This window comes from Symphalangus syndactylus, chromosome 15 (genome assembly GCF_028878055.3).
Source record: "Symphalangus syndactylus isolate Jambi chromosome 15, NHGRI_mSymSyn1-v2.1_pri, whole genome shotgun sequence".
Lineage (NCBI taxonomy): Eukaryota > Metazoa > Chordata > Mammalia > Primates > Hylobatidae > Symphalangus > Symphalangus syndactylus.
The window spans coordinates 12,090,273-12,111,835 of record NC_072437.2 but is presented as its reverse complement, the minus strand read 5'-3'; positions in this window follow the sequence as shown (position 1 = coordinate 12,111,835).

Sequence of the window (21,563 nt, the reverse complement as noted above, 5' to 3'; positions counted from 1 at the left end):
TGTGGGACCTCTCTTGGATGCCCTTTTCATCAACATTCCCTTCTGTTTCATTTTCATTCACCCTCTCATCCCGCATCCCACAGTCTGCTACTGACATCAGTTCCTCTGGCTTTTGTTCTCTAATGAGGTCCAGGTCTGTCTGTCTTTGAGTTTTCTGTTCCATCTACCTAATATTAACATGCTGTGGGAGGTAGAGTTCTGACTAAGGACCATTCATGATTAGGCTAAAAATTGCCTTCTGACTTTTTTCCCTAACCATCTTTTTAACATGAAATGTCATTAAAATGTAGCTGAACTCTGCCTCACTCTCACTTGAGGCTGACCTGAAAATGCATTAAATTATTATACCCTTCTCTAAAATCTACATTATCAAATGCACAGCTTGCTTGTTTCTTGAAGTCACTGTCATTTTAGTTTTTCAGTTCATAATGTTATTTTCTCCAGCCATGGTTGTGTAGGGGATGAGAGGGAAACTAACATTTATTAAGACCCTCTTTTATGTCTGGCATTGTGTTCATAGTAACCAGATGTCTTTTAAAATTCAAGTTATTTCTTTGTATTTATTCATTTTTTAATTGACAGATAAAATTGCATGTATTTATGTTGTACAAGACATCTTGAACGATATATACATTGTGGAATAGTTAAATCTAGCTAATTAGCAAATGTATTTGTTCACACTGTTATTATTTTTGCAGTGAGAACACAATATCCATGGGATGGGGAGATGTCGGTTAAATGGTATATAATTAAAGTTAGACAGGAGGAATAAGTTCAAGAGATCTATTCTACAGCATGGTGACTATAGTTAACGATGATATGTTGTATTATTAAAAAATAAAACTCAAGTTAGATTGACTTCAAACCCATCTCAATTCCTAAAAAGTTCTATTCACAATCTCAGTAGGAACTGACAAATATCACTTGAATTATATGGAGAACTAAATAAATTATTTTGTAATGTTTGATTATGACATAAAGTAGCTATTCCATTTCAATTCCCATTGTTTATTCCAGTGAAAATAAAGCTAACAAGCAAACAAAAATTGTCAAAGCAAGCTAAACTGACAAACTGTCCAGCAAAACGAACCCTAAACAAGCAAATCAAACCATGTCAAAAGTTGTAAAAAAAAAAAAAAAAAAAAAGAGGGGAAGGGAGATACGTATGACAATTTTTTATCTGTCTACTCCTGCACATTCTTAGGGGCTTTAACTCAGAGATCTGCAAAGTTGAGTAGACATTAATTTAGTGAAACGAAATTCTAATAATACAAACCATTTAAAATTTCCATGAATTTTACTGTAATGAGATTTTTGCTACTTATTTGAAGCTATGCTTTTTGTTAGAACAAGTAAATTTCTAGCATTTCAATATTAGAGAAACTACAGTTTTTATTTGAAAATTGTAATACAATCTACAAGCACATACATACGCACTCTTATATAGATAAGGATTTGCATGCAGAGTCACAGTCCCCTAAAATAATGACTTTTTAAACAGCAGGATTCTCCTGCCTTTCAAAACCTCCTGACTGAATTTAATTATTAATGTAAATATATTCTAATAAACTGTTGATATTTCAATGCATAATAAAATATACGTACATATATATCCTGTTCAATTTCCTTTTTGTGTTCTCATTTTGCAATATCTCTAATTACATGGTTATGATGAAAATTTTCACATAATTTGCGTTTTATTGACAGTGATGCCAAATAGATAATTTTTCTTGAGTCTTAAGTTCTTTTATATTTTCTTAATTTTGATTGGTAGAATGCTTAGTCTGTTGAAATAATAGCAATTTGAATTTTCAACACCTTAAAGCAATGCTAGATTTGTAACTGTCTTATAAATTTTGTTTTATGCTCATTGTAATAGGAATACATATGATAAATTATTATTATTGCAGAAGCTATTTCAAGTTTTCATCATTTAATTGGTTTTCTATCATTTAATGGTGGTTTTTACCGTCTTTTAAAGCAATACATAAATCCATACAGTATCTTAAAACATTCTGCTTTTGACTTTTTTAGTGTTAACACCATTATTATAGGCTTGCCATCAGCAATTTCTGAAAATTGTTCTTGAAAATTAAAAGTTATATTTTTCAGTTTTTCACTTAAGTCAATACCTGTACATTTTACACATATAAAAAGTATGACCATGAAGAGGGTTCCACTCTCCTGGGTGTAAATGAGGTACTAACAAAATGTTCAATGAAGCCGGAGAAGCTGGAGAGGGTTCTGGTATCGCATTCTGGCCTTTTTCCTATTAATGAAATGATACAGGGTCTTGGGGATCTGGTTTTAACCTAGAAAGTTCTATAATCCGACTTTCTCTCCTCTAGGGGAAAAATACCAGACTAAACACACTTTTTAAATTTCTGAATTATATTTTTATTATTATGTAATGATGTGACTTTGTTTTTACCAAATAAACCAAACAAAAACAAATTATAAAATGGACCATTGTCAATCATCTTTCAGTACTCCACCCCCTCCCCAATCTCTCTCTCCTCTTTCTTGCTCTCTCATCTGTACATTTTTGTCCCGTGTTGCTAGAATTTGGCTTGGGAACCTGCCTCTCTTTCGGCTCTGCGTGTCCTGGTCACGTGCTCTCCCACGTGGACTACTCTCGGATAGAAACACTATTTTCTTCTCCAGGGTCCTCCATTCTGGTCACAAATGGTCTCTACTTTTGCATTCTAAACCAGGAATGGCAGGGTCATGTTTTGCATCCTGTGCGTCCTGCCAAGGGCTCTGTCTACTGTCTCTGAGCAACACCCTTTCATTCTAAACCACTGAAGTTCTCTTAGATGACTGTGTGGTCCCAAGGGGTCGGGGTCTTTTATGTAATGTCTGGAACAGCTAGTGGGACATTTTAAAGCCCTTTTGATTGGAAAAATCATCTCATGTTCACAGAAAAGCCAAAAATGGGCCAGCTATTTGCAGGACAGCATTGCCACTCTTTGTGTCACGGCAGCAACTCTAGGGTAAGTCAGAGTCAGAATGCATCTTACACCTAGCACTGTGTAGGTCACACATGCAGTGCACTGGGCTTGTCGCTGCTAATAACCATTGTGGCAACACAATTATTGTTAATATATGAATATTCCATGATTGTCCTCTTTACTTGTCCACCAACGAGGGCCTGCCTGGCCTTGCTGGCTGAGTGTGTTTCTTTCCTTACACTCCCTGGCCAAGGCTCTGCCACTTGGGTTTTGCATTGAAGGCGGAAAGGGGTCTGGGAAAGAACTTCAAAGATTTTGAATTGAGAAACAGCAGAAAAGTAGCAGAAGGAGAGAAAAACAGGTAAGAAAATAAGAAGGATTTTTAGAAATATTGCTTGAGCCATATAACCATCCATAGTTTTTGAAAACTATTTTGAAATTACTCTTTGGTGCTGTGTGGTTCTCCTTTGCTCATATTTGAGGCTGAAGCATAAGTTCAAACCTATAGTTCAACAGAAAAATATGAATAATAGTAATATAAGTAGTTTATATTCATGGTGTGTCAGAAAACCTTTTAAATGTTTTGGAAAACAGGAGTGAATTTAAATCTTATGGCAACCTTGAGGGTAAGTTTTGTTTGATTCCTACTCACAGATTCAGAAACAGCTTTCTGGTACTTATTTTCTTTAAGGTCACTCAATAAATACACATCCTTGCAAGCCTCAACACTGGTTGGTCTGACCCCAGACTCGAGGCTCCTGAAAGATGCACCCACACTGCCTGGTGATCTTGGACATTCAGCCGGATTCCATATTGCTTTCTCACTCTGGAAGAAAATGCCAGATAATGTAACCAGATTCTTTTGGGTTTTCGGTCGAATGAATAATAAACCTTTGTGAAAATTAATTCATCCTGAAGGATTATTTGTTCCCTAGAATATATTGTATTTTTATTCTAGGAATAGCCTGTTTTTACATCAAAACCCACTGTTTTAAGCTGAAATGTTGTCACCTTAAAAAAAAAATGATATGTTGGAGTCTTAACCCTCAGTACTTCAAAACGTGACCTTATTTGGAAATAAGGTATTTACTGAGGTGAACAAGTTAAGATGAGGTCAGTAGGACGGGCCCTAGTACAATATTATATAAAAAGCAGAAATTCGGACACAGACACACATGCAGGGAGATGACCTAAAGACATTGAGGGAGAAGATGGCCATCTACAAGCTAAGGAAAGATCCCTTCCTCACAGCCCTTGCCAATACCTTGGTTGTAGATGTCCAGCCTCCAGAACTGTGAGACAATAACTTTCCATCGTATAAGCTGCCCAGTTTGTGGTACTTTGTTACGGTAGCCCTAGCCAACTAAGACGTCTACCATATTCCCCCCGTTTACTGTCCTCCCTTTCTCTTGTTCTGGACTTCAATACCCTATCTGCAACTCACACTCCCATGAAAGGAGCAAGATCATCCTAGAATTTTATCCACCCCACGACTTTTGATATGGTTTGCGCCCCAACCTGGGATTTTACTTTATGAAATATAGACAGCTCATTATTTGTGTCAAAAAGCAAACTTCAAACGTTGTGATTAGAAATAAAAACACTTTGAATAGAGAGATTAGTATGCCTAATCAAGTCATTTAGCTGCTTGCGTTTCTTACATTCCACATGTTCCTTACTGAGAAAAATCCAGCATTTGATATCAAGATTCTTTTTTTATTTCATGTTAAGCGTAAAAAGATATATAGTATTAAATATATTATTTGTCATTAAGTATGGGTTCAGCTATTTTCAACTAGTTCTCTAATAGTCTACATAAATTACTAAGTATAAAGAAACCTAGATAAGGTTGTATAGTCAGAGAAATATATTAAAGATGCAGCATTGTCTGATTCTCCAGTTTCCTTCGTCTATCACTGTGGCAACCAAGAAGGTGTTGGGTTGAGATGGTGCAAGCACAATACCAAAGCATCCTAGATTGTGGTGTCATTTAATGGAAGGTAATCATGCTGGTGATTTCCCTTGATACTGAGCAGGTTTTACCTAATCAAGAAATCAACTTGTGTTAGGTTAAGTAACTGATATTGGGAAGTTTTACCCCAGCAAAGCCTAGTTCATCTTCTTTCTCATTAGCAGTCTAAATTCGATGAATACAAGTAATTCACAGCTCTGCATCTTCATCTACAACCATTTTACCCTTCTCCTATATTAGGAGAACAATTAGGGTTCTGCATCCACACGTATCTATATCCATTTTGTTCCTATGATCTTGTTCTCAGAAAGTCTTCTAAAACTTCATTTTTTACACAGACTCTCTCCCAAGCCTCAGATGCGGCCTCACACTGCCAGCAATGTGTTCCTGAACCCTAAAATCAGCCAAGTGCTATCCATCTGATATTGATGTCACAAGAACGGGTCACCAACTGAGAAAAAAGCATTCAATATTAAATTATCTGTTTGTGTATCTTATCTCCTCCATTAGACTAAAAGCTTTACATGTCATTTCAGACTTTTGCAATATGTGATTATAATATGTCAAGGGGAAATCTTTGGGCTACCGTATATCTAGAAACATTTAAAAATCCCCCAAATTGTGACTTTTTTGTCTTTTACTTTTAATTTGTGTCCTCAGAGCACCTTGCATAGTTCCAGTGGAAAATGAGCACTTTATATATATTAGTAGACTTGACTTGAATAATGAGTTTTGTTATAATAGGGCTGTATTATATAAATAATTAAATTTTTAGTCAAATCCTGTGATAGAGAAAAAGGCTTAATTCACCTTAGAAAGGGCACAAAGCCCTTGATAATGACAAGATTAAAGGCCTATTAATATTGCAGGAAAAGTATGACCAGTAACACTTATCTATTATGCCTCTGAATTTTAATGCTGTGTCACTTTAGGATTTAATGTGTTAGCTCTATGAAATCCGGTTTTCACTTATTTTATGTTTCTTGGTTTGACGTCTATTGGAAATTAATTAAAGCAAATTTGGAGCTTTGCAGTACACAAAAGTGGAAGAAATGGTTTCTTCTCTAAAACAGTCTCAACTTGTAGAGAAAGAGCAAGGATAAACTAGTGAGCACCCATAAAATGAACAAAGTGTACTTGAGGGACAAAACCTGAGATAGAGAATGAAACGCAAATTTCACTTTTGAGAAATAGTCAAATAGAGAAAAAAGTCTCTTAAAAAGAGGTATCTAAAATAATAATAATCTTGAGTAAAATAATACCTGACAAGCAGATGACCTACATGGAAGCATATATGATTCTTGTGTTGTCTAGTATTTCACGTAACAGAATACTACCTGCTTTCTTGTAAGTGAATAAAATATAATTTCTAGGGCTGAAAATTCACGTGCAGAGAATCCAGTGTGAGGATATAACTTTATCAAGAGTAGAGTGATAATTAGATTATTAACCAGGCACAGGAATTTTTTCACTATGGACATCTCCCTCTCTATAATTTCTGCTCACCTTGTACTTCAAAAACACATATTTCTTAAAGCTGATAGTAAACTCCATACTTGAATGCACACTTCAAATAAGGTCTCACATAAGCTTGGAAAAATCTGGACATAGGTCCATATTTTGACACTTGCATATATTACAGTGGGTTGGTTTGAAATATTACCACAATCAGGAGAAAACAGTAGTGCCCAGCATGCTGGCTATAAATTGCTAATTTAGTAAAAGCCATTATCATTCTCTCTCAAAGACTTCTCTGTGTGTGGCCCTGAACTAAGTGCTCTATATGTGTGATCTCAGACAGATTTCTTATATGACTTCTGTAGTAGCCCCATAGTCATGTCTCCACATGGTGAAAGAGAATCAGCAAATTAGCCAGGCCAGGATAGAACAACTCATTGAAGAATTACAGAGAGAACTACATGGGAATAAACACTAAACTAACTCAAATCTTAACATATAAATAACCAATGCATATTATATACAATGATGAATAAAATTAACATTTTGGAGTAGTATTTAAACTATATAAATATTTCAGATGCATTATTGCTAATTTAATTTCACTCTAATACTTCAATAAAGTACATTTGCTAAAAATAACTACCCCATGATGTTTTGTTGACCAGTTTTCATAGGCATGACTCCAGTCTTTGTTTAGATAGTCTATGATTGACCTGTTATGCTAATTGAAATGAAACTTGTCTCAGTTTTCTGGTAATTTACAAAGTTCTTACTGTTTGAATAGAACGATTGCAATAGAGGTGAGTAATTAAAAGAATATGCTTTAGAATCATAAGACCTGGGTGAGAGTACACCCTCCACTGCAGTGTGACTCCTAGAAAAGATTCAACTCCTCTGAGCCTCTCTTTCCTCAGCTATAAAATGAGCCAAATAATGGTGCTTATAGGGTTGTTGAAAACATAAATAAAATTATACATGTAAAATACTTCAGAGCATGAGTTATTATTTTACAGACCATTTAAAAAATTCAGCTGCTGAAATAAATGGCAATTATACTGTAACTTAAAAAAAAAAAAATGTCTTGCTCTGTCACCCAGGCTACAGTGCAGTGGCACTATCTCCGCTCACTGCAACCTTCATCTTCCATCACCATGTTGGCCAGGCTGGTCTCCAGCTCCTGACCTGAAGTGATCTGCCCTCCTCGGCCTCCCAAGTGCTGGGATTACAGGTGTGATATACTGTAAATCTTATACCTTGAACAAGTTCTGGGAATTTCAGTCTAATTCTTAAACAAAAGAAAACAATGATTACAATTGTCTATAATCAAACAAAATTAAAAGAACAGTGACTCTTCTGCTCCAACCATGGTGTTCCCTGGCTGTTCTCTTTAAAGGGATGGCCACTCTGTTCCTCAACCCTACCAGCCTTACCAACAGCTCCTATCCAACTAGACTACATCCTTCTTCCTCACTCACTCAACTAGAGCTTCCCTTTCTCTGAACCTATAATGAACTTTCTGATTCTACTAACTTAATATTTCCAGATACAATCCTGAAACAGAAAAGAAGGGTATAAGCAGAGAAAAATATTTCTAAATGAACACTTAATAAAAGAGATGTAATGAAGCAAGAAATTTAAGTCATGAAAAATAATCAGGAGTTGGTCGGTGGCCAAAAAATCATGTGGCTTCTATGCATGCGTATTATAGCATGCTAGGTGTATACCAAGAGTATACTTACAATACATATACGCAATATATCTTAGTTCAGGCTGCTGTAACAAAATAATCTTAGGCTGGGTAATTTATCCACAGCAGAAATGTATGGCTCACCATTATGGAGGATGAAAAATCCAAGATCAAAGCACCAGCAGATAGGGTGTCTGGTGAGGGATTGTTCTCATAGATGGTCCCTTCTCTGTGTCCTCGTGTGGTGACTGGGGTGAACAAGCTCCCCAGGCCTCTTTTATCAGGGCACTAATTCCATTTATGAGAGTGAAGCCCTCACGACCTGATCACCTCCCAAAGGCCACACCTATTAATACCACCCCTTTAGGGATAATGTTTTCATATACAAATTTTAGAGAGACACAAATTTTTAGATCACACCATAATACGTGTACACAATGCATCTTCTGGGAAAATCTTCCATTAAATGAGAGGTGTGTGAATTCTTTAACTAAGTGAATGATTTATAAATTCTCTTTTACTTCAGAAATGAATCAGCTTATCTACAGATATCAATAAGTATTCCAACCAGAGGTTTTTCAGCTTCTTTAAGATAAATCAGAAAGAACTACTTAATAGTCCTAATTTTACCTCAACAATTTTTGCAGAGCAAAGTATATTATGGGAAAAGTATACTAGTAAACCCAAGCTGATATTTTTTATAAGAACTGATTGCTACCCTCAAAAGGATTATGGTGCTTTTGTTTTCTTTTAGAGTAATCTTATCTCATATATGTTTTCTAAATATATTTTATTCTGAAGATGTAAATATCACTTTACCTGGTTGTTTTCTTCAATGCCTAGTTAGTTAAGAAATTATAAATAACTATCACAAATTCCATCTTAAGTAGTGTAGAGAAGTCGCTGATCAGAATTTTATTTGATGTTTTTCCAAACAGTAAGGGAATGAAAGAGTGTAAATAACAAAATTTAGTGATGAAAATAGGGCCTGGCTTATTTAGCTAAAACCTAAAATAGATTGAGCTTAAATTAGCAAGTACAGTGAAAGGCTTTAGCAAACCTAAAGGAGCCAGGGCAAGGAAGAGAGCGACATGAACAAGTGATCCCAGAATGAGGAGTGCATGGAGGGAACTGGTGGGGGTGCTGAGGGGGCTCCTGGCTTCTCATGGGCATGGTCCCTTCCAGGTCCTGTCAGAGGCCCTCACAATGTGTGCAAGCGGTCATCTGGGACTTTGAAAATGTATAATCTTATATTCATTTATTAAAGAGGGGCCTCCAATTTTTTTAAAGCCCCATATCCTCCCCAGGAATCTGCTATGATAGAGCTAGGGGAAGTCTTTGTTGAAAAGATTCTAAAACAACAAGGTGGTAGGGAATTTTAAATACTTTAGCTCATTCCAATTACTCAATTTGCTTAGTTTTCCCCATCCAGCAAACTTCTGTTTGCCACTCTTTGTGGATGTTTAATTCCAGGATGCTGTGTGCAAGCACCGACCCTCCCAGCTGTAGCTTTCACTCCTCCACTTCGAGATTATCTTGTGGTGGATTCATTGAATCATGTGGTTTGCTTCACGACTTTGCCCATTTCTAGTTTAGAATTAATGTTTCTTGCTCATGCAACATTAGTTACTACTGTATATCTGCTATCCAGCTTCCAAAATGATGTTGGTGTTTTCCCTGATCCTGTTCTCTCTCTCTCTCTCTCTCTCTCTCTCTCTATGGTTTATGCTTTTGAAAATTCCCAACAAAAATATCCACTGGATTTTGGGGAAGCTCAGTATTCTGATTTCAAAGACATATGGGAGAAGAAACTTGTCAAAACAGCCAGACAAACCCTGAAAAACTAACAGGGGACCAGATATTAACGCCTATTTTAGGGCAGCAATCACCAAGACAGTGATGTAGTTAGAGTCAAGAAAACAGGAACAAATACCAGAAGGCAGGAAGGAAAAGAGCAAAACACTTGAACACACAGTAATGTTCTCAACTATCATAAGGCAAACCCCACCATAAATAAAATCAAAAGGGAAGCACAAATCAGAGAAATATATGTTTTCAAGCCAGACCAGGCCAAGGGCTAATACCCAAAATGGATAGAGAATTCCTATAAACCCGTAGGAAAAGACCAATACAACAAAAACGCAGACATGCAAGGAGAAAGCTCACAAACGAAGGACAAATGGAATAGAAACAAATGAAACATGTGAAAATAATGTTGTCATAAATATGTCACTAAACAGACACACATTTAAAAGGGTAAGATCCTTGTTTTCCCCTTCCTGTTGGCAAAGCTGAAGTGTTGGACGTGCAGTTTTAGAGTCCAAGACACAGCACTGCCCTATCTTCTCACTGGAAAGATGTGATCGTATAGCCTCTTTGCAGGGCAATTGAGCTCTCCAAAACTCATCATATATGTAGCTATCCACCCATAAACACTATTTCTAATAATTTACTTGCACATGAATGAAAACACATTAAAACAGGGGTTCCCAAGCCCTGGGCCATGGACCAGTACTGATCTGTGGCCTGTTAAGAACTGGGCAGTAGGAGGTGAGTGAGAATTACTGCCTGAGCTCCGCCTCCTGTCCGATCAGCAGCAGCATTAGATTCTCAAAGAAACATGAACCCTATTGAGAACTGCACATGCGAGGGATCTAGGTGGCACACTCCTTCTGGGAATCTACTGCCTGATGATCTGAGATGGAACAGTTTCATCCCTAAACCAGCTCCCTTACCCCCCGAGCCTGGGGACCCCTGGTCCATGGAAAAATGGTCTTCCACAAAACCAGTCCCTGGTGCCAAAAAGGTTGGGGACAGCTATATTAAAAGCATGAATGTTCACTGCAGCATTATATATTAGCAATAATTTTTAAATGTCAATTAAAAGAGTGCCAGTTAAATAATCTATAGCACATCCATAAAGTCATACACTCTGTAACTACTATAAAGAATAAAGTAGATTTTTACCTGCTGCTATAGAAATAGCTTCCACATATTGTTACTGTAAGGATTGTGATTTAGAACAGTGTGCAAGGTAAATTCTTCCTTGTGTATTTTTATGCATATGTGTGAATGAATGAATTGAAACTTTCTGGAAAGAAATATAACAAATTATTATCCCTGGGAAACAGCATTGGAGTTTTCAGGCCTAGAAAGGATATTTTAATCTTGTTTATCCTTGATTTAGAAACCACCATGTAAATATTTTGAATTTATGCCAAAATACAAGCAAGTTAAATTTTTTAAAAATTGATTAACAGTCAAACAAAAGTTATAGTAGGAGAATAGTCAATAAATAAGTAAAGCAAAACAAATACCGAAATGACATACATACATGTTAAGGAAAATGGCACAAGAAGAACAGTTTTTCAATGAAGAATGATGAGAACTTAGAAAAAGTGGGAAACATAAAGTCTTCCTGGATCCTCATTTCACATTATACCAAAATAGATTGTAGACAAATTCCAGACACAACTAAGCAAAACACTAAGCTATTAATTAAACCAAAAATAATTTGAAGAAAATTTAAACGAGTCCATCATAAAATTCTTGGAGATGGATCCAATAAACTTCAAAGTAATTCAAAAAGAAATGCCAAACGAAATTGATCTATTTGATAACAAACTGCTGAATTTATGTTTGGATATTTCTGATAGAACCCACCAAGCTAATCACAAAGATAATTTACAATGGGAGTTGGCCGGGAATGTCCTCTCTTTGCTTCCTAGCATAGCTAGCTACTTGTCCTTCAAGAAATCGCTATACGCAGGTGGTTGGGGCAGGGCTGAGCCAGCTCAGCTGCAGGGGTGGAATAAAGGAGAGCTGACTGCCTTCTAGCAGTCAATGAAGCCCATTTTCTGGTCACACTAATTGGTTTAGGGAATATCCAGTAACCAAAGGAAAACAATGAGGTATGAGATGTTTGCTGACATTTTCTAAGAAAAAGAAGTTTCCTCCATTTTTCAAAGAAGATCCTGAGAGAGAACTTCTGTCTTCTTTTGAACTATGTGATGTAAGAATTGAGGTCTGGGACTGTTAAAGCCATTTTTCTGTGACATCAGGAAGGGCTGGAAGGAAGAGTGGTAGAAGCTGGTGTCACACCCACAGGGCTAGAATGAAACCACCACACAGTGTAGCAGAGGGAAGAGTCAGAATGAAACATGGCCCCAGATACACTGTTTGAGTTGGGACATAAAGGGCCAGGATACACTGAGTTGGGACGTAAAGGCTCTTCGAATGTCAGACTTTTAGTTACAAAACACAGTAAATTAACTTTGTTGTTTAAAACAAATGTGTTTTCCATAACTTGCAACACAAAACATTTCAAACGATGCATATTTAAATAGATGTTTTCTCAAGGTGATGTTTTGGATTTCAAAGAGGGGTTTGTAGTTATCCACAGACAGCCCAAAAAATATGAAACCCCACAGTTATACAACAGGAAGAAATTCCTCGCTTTATAAATAATTCATGATGGGACTCCACTGAATATAATCCACCCTAGTGCACTTAAAATGGAAACGGACTTATAAACAATTTATATTCTTCTAATGTGAAAGCAATAGCCTTCGTCTCTTAGGATTTTATATGCATTACCTCATTCAACCTAGGAAACCAAAGGAAGCTCACATTGGCCAGGACCCCAGGAGTGTGCTTGTAGCAGGAGTTGACATCCACCTAATCCATCTGACATTGATACTGATTTACTTTGCAGTCTTCCATAATTGTGCCAGTGCCATACTTCCTGAATAACTTCACCCCACCATTCACATGTTGGGGTACAGTTGCTGTCTTACAAAGCAAACCCACAACGTGTTTTGTTCGATGGTCACTGGTTCAGTAGCCCCACTGCCAAGTGAGAAGCTCTTGGGCTCATTGGGAAACAGACGGAGCTTGAAACTGCCCACATTTACTAAGTATATAACATTTGGAAAAGATATTAAAATACTCTGAGTCTCTGATTTATCATATGAGAGTGGGAATAATAAACACCCACCTCACAGATTTTTAAGTACCAAACAGGATAATTCCCTTTACACTTTTTATTCTTCCTTTGACTGATTTTCTCTCTTTCACGTCTTCTTTCATAAAAATATGCAAATATTTCTACTTTTTAAATTTATAAATGTAATGGTTTCATTCCCATGCTTAAAATCTTTAAATGATTCTTGTTCCTAAAGCATGAAGTCTGATCCCCATATCAGGACTTTCACGATTAGCCATGATCTGGCCTGGACACCTTCTCACTTGTCACTTGGCCACCTCTTCCGACCAGACTCATGTGCCCCAGGATGTGGATCCCACCTAAGACAGCCTTAATGATCCCCTCAGCATGATCAAACTTAAGTCTCGACCCTTTTTTTGGAGGAATTACTTTAGAAAATTTGTAAATTATTTATCCGTTCCTCTGTGATGTACGTAAACTTTATAAAATGCCTCTTGCAAATTATTATCATCCAGAGCTGTCTTTTTCAAGGACCTGGGAACCACCTTTTAGAAACATAAACATCAAGGAAGATGATGGCCCTGTCTCCCAGTGCCTTCTGTAGGGTAGGAGCCCAGCTTAGGGGGTGGCTTTTTCCAAGTTGTAAAACTATCTCCTTTCACCAAGATATGAGAAAGTTTGCTTTTCCTTTGGGTGAAGCTAATTAGCCAACCCAAACAGCCTGTATTCTCTCTCTCACCCAGTTCTCAAAAATTCTTATGTTCTTCCTTTCAGTGGAGTTAAATTCAGACTGAGTCTGGCCTCTTTCCCCTAAGACAATAGCTTTGAATAAAGCCTTCTTTGCCTGTTCACACTTGTCTGATGCAATTCTTCTTTTGACAATCCCCAAATGCAGCATGCGGTTATGCTCATGCCCGGCTTAGCCCATTTGTTTTTTCAACTTGGAACAACTTTCTCTGTCTTATCCACAATAATTTATGCATTCTTACGTCAAAGGATTAACATGTTGTTAAATGTGTTCCTTGCTTGGACTAGGGACTTCTTGAAGGCAGGAACTATTTTATTCAAATTTTGGTTCTAGGGATTAACCCAATGTTAGGTGCTTAGTGTACTCAGTGTACTCCCCACAAATGCCTGGTGTCTGTCAACCAGAACAAGCAACATTGCATTTAGCTTCCCATTCAACTGAGCGTGAGCAAATAAATTATAGCAAAAAATACAGAAATAAATAAGCTGGAGGTTAGAAGGAAAATCCCATAAGCAGACCAGGAACAAAATGTTAGCACTGCTGCTCAGCAAAGATGATGAGAAAATGTGAACGTTATGCTTTCTTCCAGGAAATAAACTCCCCTGTGCAAGAGAAGTGGTGGCAAAAAACAAGAGGTTATCTCTAAATCTCCAAAAGTGTAGTTCTCTTCAAATAAACTGAAAATATCTCTTTGATATTTCCAGGTAGGTTAAAACTGCAACTCTTTTCCTAAGTATAGTTTAAATATTAATAAGACAGATGTTGGGGCTGGGCACAGTGTCTCACACCTGTAATCCCAGCATTTGGGGAGGCCAAGGTAGGAGGATCACTTGAGCCCAGGAGTTTGAGACCAGTCTGGGCAACATGGTGAAACCCTGTCTCTACAGAAAATACAAAAACTAGCTGGGCATGTTGACACATACCTGTGATCCCAGCTACTCAGGAGGTTGAGGTGGGAGGATCATTTGAGCCAGGGAGGTCAAGGTTGCAGTGAGCAGTGATTGCACCCGCGTACTCCAGCCTGGGCAACAGTGCAAGATGCTGCCTCAAAAAAAAAAAAAAAAAAAAAAAAGGCAGATGTTGAAACATCACACTTATAAAAATAATAAGATGAAGAAAAAAATGGAACAAGGGAAAAGAAAGAATACCAAACATATCAGGCACTTAAATTTTCTAGAAACTGTTCTCAGCAATCCCAATGTAGTCCTGAAGTGGAAGCTTTTATACTGAGGGAGCAGGTGAAGTAACTTGCCCCAGTTTGGTCAGCTTGTAAGTAAGCAGCACAGCCAGGATTCAAAACTAGATGGTCTGACTATGATCTTGATCTAGATGACCTGTGATCTTGAACATTACATGATAATGAAACAACACCTTTACTTGCGAATGAATTCAGAAACTGTAATGCAAATGATATTGCTAGTGTTAAAGACCAATTGACCAGCGGATGTACATTTATATATTGTAATGAGCTTTATAGAAAATAATCACTGATTTTGACCACACACAACCCACGATTTTGGGTACAGGATTGTGTAAAACTTTTTCCCAAATATTTGGGAAACATAGATGCTCAAAGAAAAACAAAAGCTGAGCACATATAAAATAATCCAAAATTGTCAGCACTTTATTTTCACGAGCCCTAAAGAAATCTTTCAGAGCAGAATAAAGTAAATACAGATGCCCATTATTTTTCTGCACAAACTGCTTGTAATTTGTAGCAAAAGCATTTTCAGATCAAGCAAACCAGAATTTTTTTCTTCCAGTTGAATATAAGTACCTAGAATGTTATATTAAGAGCAAAGAAAAATCAAATTTTTACAAGAAAAGGGCAGTCTGCTCGTATAGACTCTATCCTGTTTGGAGAATGATAAAATCCTCAGAGGAAATAATTGCATTGCTGCAAGGTGCTCCAGAGACTACAATTGTGTGGCACCTTGACATTAAATTACTGAGAGGTCCCACTGATCACTGTTTGTTAACTTACATTGAGCCAGAAAGGAAATGGCAGTCAAAAAGTGTTTTCAGAGGAGCATCAAAGATACTCATTTAGAATTTTAATTAAAAAACAAAACAAAACAAAACAAAAACAGAAAAAGCTTCAAAGGAAAATTCTTAAATTAACTTTAATTTATTTCATTTATTTTACTTTACTTTTTTTAAAAGGAAGATGAGAAAGCAGCTGAGATGGGAAATAAATTAATTTTATCCTGTATTAGAGACTTCACATGGATATTAACTATGACCTTCTGAATACACATGAGCTATATCTATTTTGGAATGAGAAGTAGCTAAGAAGTTAAAAACCAAAAGTAATAGTGGGAAAAGATAAGCTGAACCACATCCAAGCACTTAAAATGTTGGCTTGAGGCATGTACCAGTAAGTCTAAGATCACATAACCAACCTCTTTCTATGACCTGTAATTACTCTTTCTGCACAGAGAGAAGTCTGCTGACTTTCCAGTAAAGTATCCCCTAGATAATACACTTCTGGATAAATATATTGAATTTCTATGACGAGGTGTTAAAAATGTTTTACAATGTTGTTAACATTGGCAAGAAACTTGTGTATTCCAATTTATTGTTCTATGCATTTGCTAAATTAAGTGCTTAAGCTTTTGTCTTTTGGCTTTTCTCTGGAATTTGACACTATCTAATGCTCTCCTTCAAATCCCTGCCTTCCATGTTCAAATATACATGTATTCAAATCCTTATGCAACAAATCGGAATGAATATTCCTCATTCCTGTGTGACAGAATTTTCTTCTCTTGCTCTTATTTTTCTTTCCAGGTTGAGTTGGCAGTCCACCATCCATTCAGAAATCCAAGGCTGGAGTCATTGTCCACCTCTCAGCTCCATGTATTCAGTCATCCAGGATTGGAGTCACTGTCCACCCTCCATCCTCCATCTATTCAGCCATCCAGGATTGGAATCACTGTCCGTCCTCCAGCCCCCATCTATTCAGCCATACAGGATTGGAGTCACTGTCTTCCATCTATTCAGCCACCCAAAATTGGAATCACTGTTCATCCTCCATCCTCCATCTATTCAGTCATCCAGGATTGGAATCACTGTTCATCTTCAAGCTCCCATCTATTCAACGATCCAGGATTGGGATCACTGTCCATTCCCCATCCTCCATCTATTCAGTCATCCAGGATTGGAGTCACTGTCCACCCTCCATCCTCCATCTATTCAGTCATCCAGGATTGGAATCACTGTTCATCTTCAAGCTCCCATCTATTCAACCATCCAGGATTGGGATCACTGTCCATTCCCCATCCTCCATCTATTCAGTCATCCAGGATTGGGGTCACTATCCATCCCCCATCCTCCATCTATTCAGTCATCGAGGATTGGAGTCACTGTCCACCCTCCATCCTCCATCTATTCAGCCATCCAGGATGGGGTCATTGTGCATCCCCCAACCTCCATCTATTCAGCCAACCAAGATTGGGGTCATTGTCCACCCTCCAGCCTCCATCTATTTAGCCATCTGGGACTGGGGTCATTGTCCATCCTCCATCCTCCATCTATTTAGCCATCTGGGACTGGGGTCATTGTCTACTCTCCATCCTCCATCTATTCAGCCATCTGAGATTGGCGTCATTGTCCATCCTCCACCTTATATCTAAGTTTTCTCCAAGTCTTGCAACTTTTGCTTTGTATCTCTCCCAACTGTTCTCTCCCTTCTATTTCCATTGCCAAACATGGCCTTTGTTTAAGCTCCTTTCATATATTTTCCAATGGTCTCCCTCACACTAATTTTTTAATCACCCATTCATCTACAATACTACTACCTGAATAAATCTAAAATATTCTGATGATGCTACTATTCCTTGCAAAAGTCTTCAACAGTTCCTCCATAACTTACATGATGAAATTTGGGTTCTTTGGTAAGAATTTTCAAGGGCTAGTTTTCCCCAATATTTCATCTTCATCTTCTTTCCTCTCCATCTGCATTTTATGCAATAGTAATTCTGAGCTACTTACCATTTAGCAAACATGCCATGCTTCCTCTTCCTCCCTCATGTGCTTGGCTATGTGCAGGTCCTTCTGATTTGAAAGATAAACACGCATCCCGAGTTTTTCCATTACTGTTTTCTGATAAACCTGTGCTTATCCAACCAATATGCCACCTCCTCTGTGAAGGTTTCCTTATCCACCGGCTCCACTACTCCCAAATTAGTCACGTGGGCTTCTCAGCAACTCCAGTAAGTCACATGCTCTTTCATGATTACTCTGACTACTCCACATAAGTATTAAACATTTAAATGTGTGAGGTCAGAGTTGATGATTTATTCATTCTACCCATCTTGGCTTACCTAGGGGATTGCATGGTGTTTGCTCTAAAATGGACACTTAATAAATATTGCTTAAATTAAACTGAATATACAGATTGGATTTTCTTAGAAATTTCACATTTTCCATCTCAATTCACTTTTACTTTAATGTGTTTTTAAAAGCGTCATGAAACATTCATTGAAAATCCATAATTAACATTTTAAAATTCCAGTTCAAAATTCAGTATCAAGGACATGTGATAGCCCCACTCTATTGCCTCAAGCACTAGCTGGATTGAAAAGGTATACATGTAAATATACAATAACTACATTAGAACAATGGAACTTGGTGAAATAAAAATTAAGAACTTCCTGAAAAATCAAAAGTATATGAGATTGTCTTGTAGAGTGAATCACCACCAACCAAAATGTGTCCAAGAGACTATTGCTGGAAAGGTAGGTTGGAGCTCAGAGGTGAGGAAAGTAAGAAGGCAAGTGTTTCCAATGTTAACTGATGATATGATTAATGGACGCATTACCGCTCAAGTAGCTGGGTGGATTCAGACTTTCATCCACACAGCCCCCTTTTCAGACACAAACATTTCCCTGGGGGCAGGAAACAATGGTGAGGAGTCAGCCTCCAGGTAAAAGTGGTAGGCATGAGAGCTTAGGTAAGAGAGATTAATGCCCTGGATTTCTACTGATGTCCAGACAGAACAGGAAATATTCATGTAGCAAATGAGGTGCCTTGTCCATTAGGGAATCCTAAATTTGTCTCATTCTAAGTAAATAGAGGTGAGAGTAGAATCTTCTGCACAGGTAGTCCACTCTTTAAGCGGGCTGTGCAATCAGACAGAAGGTTGTTTAACCAGAAACCTCAACCAGAATTGTCAGAACAGAACAAAGACCACAAAGCACTTAAAGAAAATTCACATTATGAAAGACACGATACATTTTAAAACAAAAAAAATTGCTGGCTGAGAGTTTAGTGGATATTTCATGCTCACAAAGAGATGCAAGGACATATTGTGTACATAAAATATAAACCATAAAGCAGCCTAAAATTTTTTTTAAAGATTACTAAAATGCATATTCAGTAGGTGGTCTGAAATGTTTATATCCAAAAGATAATCTAGTGAGTGGAGAGAATGAGCTCAGGAACATTTCAGAAAGCAGCAATATGACAATGAGATGCAAAGCACAAAAGTAAAATTGCAGAGTGAGACATGGATGATAGATTCCAGGTCCCAGCAATCTTCTGACATAATAGGTGTCAACCTTAACTATATGTTGGGATCATTTCCAGATTTTTTAAATAATAGTGATGCTTAAAAGACAGACACTTAACAAAAGAAGATATCCAAATGGCCAATAAACACACACAAAAAATGCTCATCATCATTACTTATCAGGAAACATGAATTAAACCACAAAAAGATACTACTATACATCCATTAGAATGTTTAAAATTTAAAAGACTGGAAATATCAAGGGTTGGTGAGGATATGGAGAAACTAGAAACCTCATAAGTTACTAGGGGGAGAGCAAGATGAGTAAATTACTTTGGAAAGCTTTGGCAGTCCTCTAAAGAGTTAAGTCACAATACATACCAGCAATTTTACTCCAATAAATATACCCAAGATAAATTAGCACATGTATCCACAAAAAGACATGTACAAGAATGCTTATAGTTGTTTTATTTGTATAATCCCCAATTGAAAACAATTTGAATGTCAATGTAAATAAACAGTGGTATATTTAATCAATGGAACACTACACAAGAACAACAAACACAACGAAAAAGCACTGGTGTGTGCAAAAACACTAACAAATATCATTGATATTATGGTGAGTAAATAAAGCCAGAAGCCAAAGAGAGCATATGTAAGAAGTTCAAGAAAATAAATGGATGTTGATAAAATTCCATATATTCATTTATATAGTTAGGTTAAGGTTAGACTGAGAAAGGGCCAGATAAAATTGTGGGATTAGTGGAAATGTTTTCTATTATGATATAGGTGATGGTTATATGGTTGTATATATACATAAGTCTAGGTGTGTGTGCTTAAAAATCATTGAACAACACACCTAATATTAGTGTAATTTATCCACTTTGCTCTATGTATTATATACATTAATTTAAAATGGTAAAAAACCTGATAGCAGATCCCTCCTCTAGATACTCTGATTAAAGTGTTTTAGGCTGTGGCTTGTATATCAGTGTTTTTAACATCTCATGGGACTCTGAAAGTATGCCACTTGCAAATTAGCTCTGAATTAATATTTTTAAAATATACTTCAAAAGGGGGAAAATAAACCCAGAAGAGAGTAATGTAATGCAAAAAGCAAAGTTGAAAACAGAAACTTTCTAAAATGAATTTCCAGAAAATGGATTGACAAGTTGTTTCTACAAGATCGAAATCAATGAAAATAGACTGAAAAAGAATGCATAGATGTGTACGTTCAAAAGATAATTACACAAAACCTTGTCCCAGGTACTTAGGCTCTTCTTTGGCTGTGCCTATTGCTCAGACTTCTTTTGATTTTAATGATCTTGACAGTGTTGAGGATTACTGGCCAGGTGCTTGTAGGACAAACTTCTATTGAAATTTCTCTGATGTTTATCTCACTATTAGGGTGGAGTTATGGCCTTTGGGGAGGAAGATCTCAGAAGTGCCATTCTCATCATGTCATCTCAAGAGTTCATTCTGTCAATATGGTTTATCACTGTTGATGCTCACCTTGACCACCTGGCTCAGGTGCTTCTTGTCAGATTTGTTCACCATAATGTTAGTCTTTTCCTCTTCCTCTACTGGAGCACTTAGAAGGAAGTCACTACAGGCATCTAACACTTAAGGAGTGGAGAGTTATGCTCCACTTCTTGAGGACAGAATATCTATATAAACTATTCTGAATTCTGTACTAGAAAATTATCTCTTTTCACCTGTTATTAATTTATTTGTTATAGGCAGGGTCTTGCTCTGTCACCCAGGCTCAAGTGCACTGGCACAATCATGGCTCACTGCAACCTCTAACTCCTGGGCTCAAGTGATCCTCCCACCTCAGCCTCCTAAGTAGCTAGGATTAAAGGGGTGCACCACCACACCCAGCTAATTTGTAAAAAAAAAAAAATTATGTAGATTCAGGGTCTCTCTATATTGCCCAGGCTGGTCTCAAACTCCTGGCCTCAAGCAATCCTCCTGCCTTAGCCTCCGGAAGTGCAGGCATTACAGTCATGAGCCACTGCACCCAGACATCTTCACCTATTTTTTTAAATTTTTATTTTAGGTTTTATTTTATTTTAGGTTTATTTTAGGATACACGTGAAGGTTTGTTACATAGATAAACACGTGTTATGGGGATTTGTCGTACATACTATTACATCACCCAGGTAATAAGCTCAGTACCCAACAATTACCTTTCCTGCTCCTTTCCCTCCTTGCACCCTCTCCCACCCCAGTGTCTGTTGTTTCCTTCTTTGTGTTCATAAGTTCTTATCATTTAACTTCTACTTATAAG